We start from the raw sequence: 13313 nt of genomic DNA on the forward strand, positions 1-13313 counted from the left end.
CATAGAAAATCTTATGAATGCTTCTAAATTCAAAATTATGATTATTTCCTTCTCTTTTCTATCACTATGACTACTCTTAATTTTTTAAAAGAAAAATTAATAACAATAATAACATTCTGTTTAGACAACAATAACTTGCCAAATATAAAATTTATTTGTCTTATCACTCTATGAAAATCTTAGCAAACTGATTTTTCTAGTTTTTCTTCCAATAATCTAGGCCTCTTCCTAAATAGGGATTAAGGGTAATGTAGATATCTACATTTTTAGGATCATCTTTCTTTTCTAATGGAAAATCTCTGTTTGTGGAAACTTTGATGGCATACTTGATCTGGGCATTCAACATATCCTTTCATTTTTCTTCTTCCTTGTTTGCAGTTTGCAACAAAATGGAAGTGTTGGTAGAGGTATGGGCATCCATCAAAACATAGGGATGGTAGCAAGCAAAAACAAAAATAGTTGCAAACATCCATCTTTGCCTTTCTCACCTACAAAAATCCTCATAACACAAGAGAAAGAAATATGAATTTGGTGGAAAACAGAGGATATGAGAAAAAAAGAACAATTTGGGTAAGCGTTCGTTGAAGCCCATTGCTGGCTTGATTAGCTCTTTGGTCGGCCTCATTGGCAGCCTTCATAAAGACCTTTCTATCATGAAGATAGCAGAAGATAGCCAGACATATAGACATGCAAGTCACCCATCTATACACACTAAAGGGTATGTAAGATAAACATATACAAATAATCAGATAACTGCATGCTTGGATATCCTATGAAAATTGCATGATGAAGAAAGATGGAGATTATAATGGATGCATTAAAAATATTTGTATAGAAACGGGTTCCAACTAAAGCATTCTAAGAATCTTAATGAAAAATCTACACATAATGGATGGCAAATAAGATAACAAAAATGTAGCATCCAAACTTTTTTTCCAAAGATCAGGAAAAGATATCATGTCATTCCAGGAACGCTACTCTTTGTGAATTCTTTGACAATTAATCAGGATGCAGCTTTGTGCAAACCCACGGAATTTGATTTTCAACATTTTCTCAACAACAGCAAAGAGAGTACTATTGTAAATGACCGAAAACGAGAATGCCATTATAAATAACTCTTGCACTTCCATATGTTACAGTTAGTAATCTGCTTCCAATTCCATAACATGCCATACAGTAATCGTTTCCAATTCCATGCTTTATAACTCTCCCAGCTTTCGTTTCCAATTCCATCACCCTAATTATAATATAATAATATAATTTTAATCTTATTTTCATTATGCTCCATGTAGCTTCAGGTGGTGCTTGGTCTTCCATCATGCTTCTGTTTTCTTTAATGTTTACACAGAATATTCTACTTTTATTCTATCCTTCACTCCTTCTACTGTGACTGTATAGGAACACCTCTCAGCGTAATAAATTTCTAATATAAAATTCACAATTTCATATCATAAATATTCAACATTAAACATCTTCAATGTCAAGAATCTATAAACCTAAAGTACAAAATACTCTTCATTAATTTTTATATTCTTAATTTATTTATTGGGCTATGTGAATATGAGACAATTTATTTATAATACTCTAATAATATTAAAAATGTTCTAGTATAATATTTTCATATAATCAAATCCTAAGATGAAGTTTTCTTGCATTAAAATACCAAAAGAGATGTGTCATAGTTTAGAATTATAATACTATTTAAAAAATATTTAATTAACAAACATCTTGAATACTACTATAGATATAGTAGTTTCTTCATTATAGATTAATTATGAGTTATATATAGACCCATACATAATTTAGTAAAAGTTGAATATATCATGACAAAAAGGTCAAAAAGAACAAAACTAGAAATGATTAAAAACCCAACAAAAATCTTTAAGAACATTATATAAAAGATGGCCAAAACCATCTCTTTTAGAAACTTGAGTATCTAAAATAGAATCTCCATCATCCTTGCAAACATGTTCTTCTAAGGCCTTGCAAACTCTGTACAAATAATCTTGATAACACGATGCTCACAAATTATAACTTAGAAAGTAAAGAAACTAAAATATTTAAAAATATATCCTAATTAAAAATAATCAAATCCTAAAACCTTTAATAAATCCCAAAAACTCCTATTATCGTAGTAAAATATATGTATAACCTTATGAATGTATGTTGAAGTTTCGACCTGGAAGACACCGTAGATCTCAGGAAGAAACTAACAACTGAAGCATAAGCCTAGAATGTTTTTCACTACACATTGTCTCTAGTAAGTACCAGAGCTGTTTCCATGTATTTGCATGCTTCTGTCCATTATACGCAGTTCACAGATGTCTTCAGCAGAATAGGAAAGGAAAGATGAGTGATTACAAATTCCAAGTGCAAATTAGGATGAAAGCAACTGTGCTGCAGTCTCGCCGACACAAAATTCACATACTGTATCAGATACGTTACAAAATGTTTAATTAACCACGTCGCCTGAGAGATTCGAACTCTCGCGGGGAAACCCCATGTACTTAGCAGGCACACGCCTTAACCACTCGGCCAAAGCGACGATGTGGAAGCAAAGTGTGGAAGTATAGACAAGGCACGTGACTTGTTTGACAAAATGCCTCAAAGAAATGTGTTCTCATGGACTACAATGTTCGGAGGTTATGAACAGAATGGATTAGTTCTCATGGACTGTACTATAAGGAGGTTTTGCACAAATGGATTTGTTGGAAAGGCGTTAGTGACTTTCAAGGAAATGCAATTGGCAGGGTAAGCCAAATTCCACAACTTTCGTCATAATATTCCTTCCCTGTACAAAAATGGGATCTTTGAAATAGGGTATGGGATAATGAATTCGTTGAAAAGGCTTTAGAAACTTTCCAAAGAAATGCAATTGACAGGTGTAAAGCCAAATTCCACGAGGTTTGCCAGCATCCTCCCTGTCTGTGCCAGAATTGGAGCTATGCAATTCGAGGGGTTTTTTTCGATAGATCTGGAACTAACAAAAAATATGTTTTACTTCAAGATAAAATAAGAATGGAAGTGCTAAAATTTTAGCATAAGAACTTTCACTTCTTCTAAAGGTATATAAGTAAATGAATAGCATTTCTAAAATTTGTTCCTTCTAAATGATTGATCAAATCAATTCAATTAAAGTTTTCCTGTGAGTAAGCAAACAAGCAATCCTTTTTAATCATGTAATAGTGTATAGTTGTGATGGCTTCCTTAGGAATTAGGGTTTATTCAGTTGGTATCACTGCCCACGCCTATGGAGGAAGATATGAATCAGTAAGGAAAATGAAAAAGACGACAAGATCGAACAAATTAATTTTACGGTACTGAAAGCCATTTTTGTATTTGATTATGCATTGAAAAGGTCAAAGAGAGAGAAGCTTGATTATGCATTGAAAAGTTGAACATGGAAGAAGCCGTGAGAAAGATATACCCTGCAAGAAGAAATTAATTCCATACTCTGAAAATTTTTATGTAGTTTTAAATCTTTTATTGTCATTTTAAAATATTGTACTCTCTGTCTAAAAGATGTTTTTTCCTTAATCTCTTTTCTTAATTATATCTTGTTATCTCTCCATATTTCTCCATCTCTATATATCTTTATCAATTAATCTTATGTATATCAGAGGATAAAAAAAGATCCATCAAAATTTTCAATTGAAAAATATGTTCCCCTTGAAACTGATAGCTTCATCTATTGAGAAAAGCCAATAATCCCACTTCACATAACGAAAGACTATTCAAATAAAACTTTTTTATTTTAAATTATTTCCAAAAAAACATGTTGATAGTCTATGCTACTTTATATATTACATTAGGGAAAGCGCACCAGTAGCCATTATAGTTAGCTTCATGCACCCACATATTCTAAACGGTACATCCAATTTTGACAAAAAAAAATTTGTTGTTTCCACATGCGATTTAACAACTTGTAGCTATTGTTTTAGCTTCTGGGCAGTAATGATGCACACTATGGGATCCATTATGCGCACAAGGGTCAAAAAGTACACTTTTCAAATTGTCCCCTGATGTCTGTTTAAAGATGCCCCAATAACTATGCACTTAAAATCACCAATACTTATGTATAAATATCTCAATACTCGTGTACTATGGGTACCAATAAAAGTGCACAAATGGGCCAATTATGGTCCAAAAAAGTTAAAAAATGAGCGGCTTTGGTACATGTGTAATTTATTAATGATTTTATAGTTATTTGCTTTTTGATTTTTTTTAAAGTTAGTAATTGGAGGGTTGGGTGTGCAAGGAGCCAACGATTATTGGAACATGAATGGTAACTAGTCCTCTTCCCCTATATTGTTTAATTTGTATTCATTTTTATTTAACTTGCACAAAGTTTTATATGGTAATTAACATTTTATTTTTTAATAGATTCTATTTTACTTTTAATTTTTTTAAGTTTAATTTTACTTTAACTTTTAATATAAAAGTTATAATTTTATCTTTAACAATTTCAATTTTTAATATTTTATTTGAAGTATAAGTAATTTTATTATTTAATCTATTAAAGAATATGATTATATTTACATTCAATTTTACAATATTTTTTTATATATTAAGATTGAATTTATCTTTCAATCAACACTAACATTATTTGTAATATATTAATTATATTTTTTAGGTACATATTTCATTAATATTTCAATTCTAATAAAATATAAAAAGTAAAATAAATAAATAAATAAATAAATAAATATATATATATATATATATATATATATATATATATATATATAATTATATAATTATTTATTTACTTAATAAGTTTCTTATTTATATTTAGATGTTGATATATTTTTACTTTGTATTCAGTTTATTCTATTTTAGTTTTTTTAATTTATATTTAAGCCTAAAATTATTTTTAATTACTTATATCTTCTTATGAAACTAAAAATAACAATTAAAATTTATAAGGATAATTTAGTTTATACTTGTTTATTTTTAAATTTCAATAATTGTATAACAATTGATTAAAAAAAAAATCACATATCTCTACTTTGACCCGCTCTGTCTTTCCCATTCTATCTCTATCTCTCTCTTATTCACATTATCTCTCCTACTCTCTCTCTATATGTCCTCTCTACCTCTCTCTATATATCACTTCATATATCTTGATCATTTCATCTACGGTATCCCCATCTTCTATTGTGTCCCTCTTTCTATCTTTATTTATCCCTCTCTTCATATTTGCCTCTCTCTCTCTCTCTCTCTCTCTCTCTCTCTCTCTCTACCACTCTTTTTTCTATCTCTTTAATTCTCTCTCCTCTTTCTACTTCTCTCCATCCCTTCCTCCCTCTCCCCCTCTCTTTGTTAATCGATATATATACCTCTCTCATATACACACGCATACGTGCTCTATGTCTCTTCTTCCCTATTTCTATCTTTCTATCTTTCCTCCTCTCCATCTATCTCTCCCTCTCTCTATTACATGTATCTATCACCTTTTTTCTATCTCACTCTTACCCCCCCTTTCTACCTCTCACCCTTTCTATCTATATCTCAGTATCTCTACCACTCTTATTCAATCCATCTCTCTCTTTCTCTCTCTCTCTCTCTCTCTCTCTCTCTCTCTCTCTCTCTCTCTCTCTCTCTCTCCCTCCTAATCCTCATATGTATCTCTCCATCTCTTCCTATCTCCCTTTTTCTTCCCATATATCTCCATCTCCTTCGCTTTCACTTCCTATATATCTATTGTTAGGAATAAGGTGTCTCAACCTTGGATAATTCCTATTCTTATTATTTATTTTGTAAAATGTATTTCTTGCAAATTGTAAAGCGGAAAATCACGATCGAACCCTAGTTGTTCTCCCCTCTTCCAACTCCGAGGAGAGAGAAGGGAGGTTCGCTAGGATTCGATGGTTTTCACTTAGGGGAGAGACTTTACATTCAAAAGAGGGGTTGAAACCCACTAGATCCAATCCCACGCAATGCAAGATTGGATGCTAAATGTGTTTCAAGGGTTAAGACAGCTAGGCTACCCTCTTTTGTAAAGAATGTTGATAGAAGAATTAAACTAAGCATGCATAGAAAGTGACAAAGATTTGCTTATAAACTGAGTTCGGATTATAGGATGAAGCTGCGGACCTGGAATTAGCAGTAAAATGTCGATACGGCGCTGTCCTGCAAATTTGAGCAAAAGTTGTCGGGACGATGGCGCCCGGCGCCACGGTCCTCCGAAAAATCCGCGAAACGAAGGGGGATCTGTTCGTCTCTGCACAAGGATTCCAGATCTTCAATTTCAGCCGCGTACCTGCAACCTACACACAGAAAAGCGAAGACGATTGGGGGGTTAGGGATTAGGGGTTTGCCTTTAGGTCAAACCCCGGTTTTGGAATTAACCAAGAAATGAGCAAGAGCTGTAAATGTAAATGACTGTAAAACAAGTACTAATACCTTGTTCTAAGGATGTTTGTATCCTTATGTGCGAAGGTTTAGATGTTGTATGTTGTATGTTGTATGTTGTATGTAACATGTAGTATGTGATATGTGATCTCCTCTTCAATGGTTGAATCCTTGCCTTGAATGCAACACTTAGCCTTGAATGGAGACTTAGAAGGAATGCTTGAATGCTTGAATGCTTGAATGCTTGAATGTTTGAATCTTGCTTTCGCCTTTTTTCCATCTATCCAAATGAGAGAGGAAAATGTAGTTTATATACTTGTCATTTAGGGCTGATAGACTGATTTTCCTGACCTTAGGCCGACCAGGAAAGTTAATTTCCAAATTGCAAACAAAAAGACCCGAGCCCCTTAGGAGACCGGGCCCAAAATAGGACCCAGGGACCAGGGCGCTGGGCGCCATGGTCCTGGGGACCAGGGCGCTGGGTGCCCTGGTCCTGAGGGACCAGGGCGCTGGGCGCTCTGGTCCCACCTCCCGGGACAGCAGGGTGCAAGGAGGTTCAGGCCAGGGTGCTTGAAAAATGCAGTTTTCAGTGTCGTGAGCAAGTTTCAGGGTCTCCATTCAGGTTGCGTGTTGCGTCGCCATCGTGAAGACCAAAATGCAGTCGAAATTGCAAGTGTCGCAATTTTAGGACGCTACATTTAGCCCCCACTTTAGCGGGAGTATGTATGCTCATACTTCCGGTAAATTACAAGGAAACAACATTGAAAGACTTTCACCACGTCAAGGAGGCAAGATACACCAAGCCCCCAGTGGACTAAGGATCTTACGACTTCGATTGACAAAGTAAAAGGGAAGATCACGAGGGAGAACCATGACTGTCAGTAGTAAGGTTCCCTCACTATGAGTCATGCAAGAAAGATATCAAAAATTTTCAAGGCAAGGCTAAATTTACCAAGAAATTTTCAAGTATCTTGAAAAGATATGAACGGGATGTATGCCCCCCTACGTTAAAGCGATCGCACACGCCTCACCGGGGGTGATTGTTTTAACGTAGTGATACATATAAGAAATGAGAAAGGAAAGGAGCACGTTATCGCAAGGATTTAGCCCCCAAGTGTGAGATAAACCCAAGGATAATAGACACAAAACACAAAGCAAGAGGTGACTTCGCTTTCCTCGGGGTCAGTATGCTGTATGATAATTCATGTATATCATATGTATGTATGCATAATTGTTCTTCATTCCCCAATCAAGGAAGGTCACCTAGAAGAAGGGAACACATGTGTCTTTTGAGTCAACATGAGAGAGATCGAGAGATCTCAATGCTTTTCATCGTCCTCAAGTAGACAACACTAAGGACAACAAATAGAAGAATGAGAGTACATATAGAAGAAGTGACAAAAGAGAGGGGGAGAGAATCTGCTATGCTAATGAAACTAGTCTAGCACGTCATCTACCCCCCGATCTTGCTGATCAATGTTTCGGGAAGGCAGGGAACACGCTAGAGGAGGAACATCCAACAAAGCAGATGGAGCTATCACAAGATCCAAACAAGGGCTATGTTCATGTTCCGAGCCACATTGTTCTTGTCTAGGAGCTAGGATAAGTGCTTTAGAAAATTCATTAGATAAATGGTTATCAATATCAACAAGTTCATATTCACTATCAGAATGAACAGGAGAAGTAGCATTTTCATCATGAATAACATTTTCATCTATATCATCATCAAGATTTATAAAAATAGGATCTTTAACTTGCACAGGATCAAGACCATCATGCATCTTATGTTTAGGAGATTTAGGCTCAATGTCCGGCTGAGGAGAAAATGGAATAATGCTTGTTGAAGGTGTTTTTGGAGATGGCAAAGTTTGAGAAGCAGTTGCTTGAGCCCTAAGATGACGCTTTCATCGGCGTTCACATGCAGAACGATTTCGTCTAGTCTTAGTAGGAAGTGAAGAAGATTGAGGAGGAGGAATGTTCTCATCCCTAGCACTTGGGTGTTTAGGTTGTGGTCTCTTAGGCTGGATAATAGGAGAAGAAGAAGGTCTCTTCTCTCTATAAAAGGAAGGAGGAGGAACTGCTCCATATAAAGGAGGAATATTTGGTTTAGGGAGAAGACCAAGTCCATCATGACGAGGAGGTATAGGTCTACTCTTAGGAAGTTTATTAGGCATAGACATAGTCACATCCATAGGGATGGGTTGGGAATCTTCTTGAGGAAAGACATTAGTTTTATCTTTCAAAGGAAGAACTTCCTTCTCAAGAATGATAGGAATGTCAAGTTTAGGTGTTCTAGGTTCACTTAGAGATAGGATCATATCTGTTTTCCACTTTTGATAAGATTTGAAAAGATGATCACTTCACGGAGGAAGGGATTGGAATTGTTTAGGCCAAAAGTAATCAAGAGGAACACTAGAGGTTCTTTCAGCTGGTTTAAAGAGACTATGATTGACAGTAACAACTTCACCATTATGGGGAAATTTCAAACACTTGTGAATAGGAGAAGCAATAGCTTTCATGGAAGATAGCCAAGGATAGCCAAGCTTCACACGAAATTGTTCGGAAGATGGAATAATAGCAAAGTTCACATCAAGGGATTTGTTATGGACCTCAATAGGTAAAGTAATAGAACCAATTGCAGGAGAAGAAAATGCATCAAATAGTTTCACAATCACATCTGTTTTTTCATAGATCACTTGATTCAATTGCAAAGTAAAAAGGAATTATTCAGTAATAACATTAATCATGCACGAAGGATCAATAAGCACTCCACGGCAAGGTGTATTCTTGACTTTTGCAACTATGTATAAAGGACCATCAGGTGCCCTAATGGTTTCATTGGAATCAAATGTGATGGAAGGTTCTTTAGAGTTTTCTTGCTGCTCTACAAAGTTAATCACATTCGGAGTCATAGACACAAGACCATTAGATGAGAGAGAGGAATCATTAGCCTCAATTGCATTAGAGGTATGAGAAGGCAATGGATCAGTGAAAATCTGAAGATTTTGGTTAGGAGGAGCTACAGATGTGTTGCCTTTATCATTCACTCCAGAAATAGAGATAGTATTGTTCTCAATCAAATCTTGAATTTTACCCTTTAAAGAAAAACATTTTTCAGTATCATGCCCAGGCTGACGATGAAATTGACAAAAAGATTTGTTATCAAAATAAGGTGAAGTAATCTTTGCAGGATCAATTTGTCTTATAGGAGGAAGAGTAAGCACATTTTGTTCCAATAACTTATTCATAATACTATGCAATGATTCATTCAAAGGAGTATACTTTCTTTCTTTCTTGAAAAATTTAGAAATAGGAGGCACACCTGATGCTGCATTCACATTGTTGTTGATGATGTTTTCATTGAATTTGATGGAATCTCTGTTCGGTTTAAACTTTCCAAATGGTTGTTGACTGCTATCACCCTTATCACTCGGAGCCATAGGATGTGATTGTTCCATTTGACTCACAGTCAGTTGATAATTGTGAAGAGTCGCACACAACTGTTGGAAAGAAGTAAACTCAGAAAACAGAAGTTTGTCTCGAATATCTTTTTGTAAATTAGAAATAAAGATTCTTTGAATATCATTGTCAGGCACTGGAAAAGAAATTTGAGCATACAAATGCTTATATCTACCAATGAAATCAGTCACTTTTTCTTTAACACCTTGTTTACAATGCATTAAATCAATCAAAGTAACCTTAGGACTTATATTGTTTTGAAATTGTTGAATGAAAGCATTTGCAAGTTGTTCGAAAGAAGTAATAGAATAGGAAGGCAACGAGCAATACCATTGTAGGGCTTTGTCTCTTAATGTTCTAGTAAACAGTTTTGCAAGCAACCTTTGGTCATAAGCAAAATCAGTACAAATTGTTTGAAAAGTCTTAACATGTGTTAGAGGATCTCCTTTACCATTATAAAGTTCCAAATGCGGGATTTCAACATGTTTAGGGGGGATAGCTCGAACAATGTCAAGAGAAAGTGGGCTCACAACATCAAATGTGGGCACACTAAACTTAGATTGATTCATAGAGGCAATTTGTTGCTGTAAAGAAGAAACAGTTTGTGCTAGATTGTTAATGGTTGCTTCAGTCGAAGAATTCATATTGGATGTGTTAGATTGAGATGGAGGTGTTATGTTATTGAAAGAGGGTAAAGAGTAAGGTGGTGGGAATCTATGATAATTAGTCATAGGAGATGATTGGGCAGGAGGAACACTACAAGGAGGAATGGATTGGTTAAATGAATTGCCCCCTTGCGTCATGTTCATTTGTGAAGATGTAATAGGAACACTCATTGAAGGAGTGAATGAAAAAGTCAGATTGAATGAAGGAAGAGGGTTAATTGAAAAGGAAGGATTGCCCCCATGACTAGTGATCATAGGAGGAATGTCTTGTGTAGAAGTAGCCATTATGTTTGATGTAAAGGTAGGTATGCTAGCAATAGAAGTCATCAAAGGAATAGAATGATTGACTTGTGTAGGAGGTTGTGTATAACCTAAAGTTTCGGCACAACTCTTCATAGGCATCACATTCGAATCCACGATGTGTGCAATACCACGTAAAATATCAATTCCATTCTTATCACTTTGAAGCATATGTTTTACACCCTCAATTAAAGGAAGAGCTTGACTATCAGGGTATTCTTGAGACATTCATTGTCGAAAATCGTCAAATTGGTTATCCAATTTCGAAAGTTGTTCTTCAGAAACCTCATGGAGAGCTTCTTCATCATTAAGAGGATTAGAGGAATTACCCATGTCCTCGTTAAAAAGGCTATTCAAATTAGGTTCCATCTCCTCAGTAGTTAAACTTCGGAAAGACTTAATTCTACGGCTTCGTCTAACGGGAATAGTGTAAGTAGGACTTATTGTTGTAAAACTCATGCACTAGAGAAGGAGAGAAAATTTTGAATTTAGAGGTAGCAATTTTCAATAAAATCAGCCAATCTTCTGGATTTAAGCTGTTAAATGCAATCACAACAGTCTCCCGAAATTTCAGAAAAAATGTCCGGGACCGTGGCGCTCGGAGTGCAACACGGTCCTTGCAACTTTTTTCGAAATTTGCAGGGATGAAAGTTATGATGATTTTAGAGCTAATCTGAAAAAATTGAGTGATTTTACAATCTGTAGATAGGCCAAATTAAAGTTGCAATCTCAAAATTGAACCCTACCCAGATTGTCGAAAAATGCAAAATTTGAATTTTGAAAAAGAGAGGGAAACTGAAATTTTGAATTTTATGATTTTAGAGGGAATGTCAAAAGCAATGCAAGTTTTGAAATTCAAAAGTTGACTCAATTTCACGCAAAATTCAATTTTGAAAGCGGAAATTAAAGTTGTTGTAATTAAGCACTTAATTTCAAAAGTCACAAATTGTAAGAATTTGAATAAAGCACTGAAATTTCGAATGAATGCAAACACACTTTTCAGATTTAGGACAGTAAGAACACAATTTTGACACAAAATTTCAATTTCAATGATTTTTAAATGTTTAGAAGCCTTAATCCAAGCAATCACAAGACCAACTTTGACTGTAATTTTGAAGGTGTTATAATTGATAAAATCAGCCAAAATTTTGGATTTTAGCAGGAAAATACAGTAAGATCTTGCTCCCAAAATTTCGGAAAAAATGTCGGGGACGATGGCGCTCGACGCCACGGTCCTCACAACTTTTTTCCAAATTTTTAGGGATGAAAGATGTTGTGATTTTATTGCGGAATCCAAAGTTACAGCTGATTTGGAGATGTTTTGATCAATGAAATTGTCGAACAAAGGTTGAATCAAGAGGGTTTCAAAAATTAGGGTTTTGACACTTAACCACTTAATTTTCAGAATTAAAGCACAAATATGAATTGATAATTTGTAATAGAAGGAAAGATCTGAAACAAGCATTAACATTTAGACATTTCGCAAGTTCAATTACTAAAAAGAAATTTTAGGGTTTTAATGCAATCACCTCTAAAATTTTGCAAAAGATCAAACATGGAAATGTAATCAAGGAATCCAATTTTCAGATCTAGGCATGAAAAAAAAACAGAAAGGATGTTCACGTCGGGTTCACCAAAATGTAAAGCGGAAAATCGCGATCGAACCCTAGTTGTTCTCCCCTCTTCCAACTCTGAGGAGAGAGAAGGGAGGTTCGCTAGGATTCGATGGTTTTCACTTAGGGGAGAGACTTTACATTCAAAAGAGGGGTTGAAACCCACTAGATCCAATCCCACGCAATGCAAGAATGGATGCTAAATGTGTTTCAAGGGTTAAGACAGCTAGGCTACCCTCTTTTGTAAAGAATGTTGATAGAAGAATTAAACTAAGCATGCATAGAAAGTGACAAAGATTTGCTTATAAACTGAGTTCGGATTATAGGATGAAGCTGCGGACTTGGAATTAGCAGTAAAATGTCGATACGGCGCTGTCCTGCAAATTTGAGCAAAAGTTGTCGGGACAATGGCGCCCGGCGCCACGGTCCTCCGAAAAATCCGCGAAACGAAGGGGGATCTGTTCGTCTCTGCACAAGGATTCCAGATCTTCAATTTCAGCCGCGTACCTGCAACCTACACACAGAAAAGTGAAGACGATTGGGGGGTTAGGGATTAGGGGTTTGCCTTTAGGTCAAACCCCGGTTTTGGAATTAACCAAGAAATGAGCAAGAGCTGTAAATGTAAATGACTGTAAAACAAGTACTAATACCTTGTTCTAAGGATGTTTGTATCCTTATGTGCGAAGGTTTAGATGTTGTATGTTGTATGTTGTATGTTGTATGTAACATGTAGTATGTGATATGTGATCTCCTCTTCAATGGTTGAATCCTTGCCTTGAATGCAACACTTAGCCTTGAATGGAGACTTAGAAGGAATGCTTGAATACTTGAATGCTTGAATGCTTGAATGTTTGAATCTTGCTTTCGCCTTTTTTCCATCTATCCAAATGAGAGAGGAAAATGTAGTTTATATACTTGTCAT

At 35.3% G+C, this 13313-nt stretch overlaps 1 non-coding gene across 1 annotated transcript; it reads right to left on the bottom strand.

Moving 5' to 3' along the window:
* Positions 1-2463: 2463 nt before the first annotated feature.
* Positions 2464-2545, bottom strand: TRNAS-GCU (transfer RNA serine (anticodon GCU)). Its single transcript has one exon. It is a non-coding gene; the product is annotated as a tRNA-Ser (tRNA).
* Between the last annotated feature and the right edge of the window lie 10768 nt (positions 2546-13313).

Source organism: Cryptomeria japonica, chromosome 6 (genome assembly GCF_030272615.1).
Source record: "Cryptomeria japonica chromosome 6, Sugi_1.0, whole genome shotgun sequence".
NCBI lineage: Eukaryota > Viridiplantae > Streptophyta > Pinopsida > Cupressales > Cupressaceae > Cryptomeria > Cryptomeria japonica.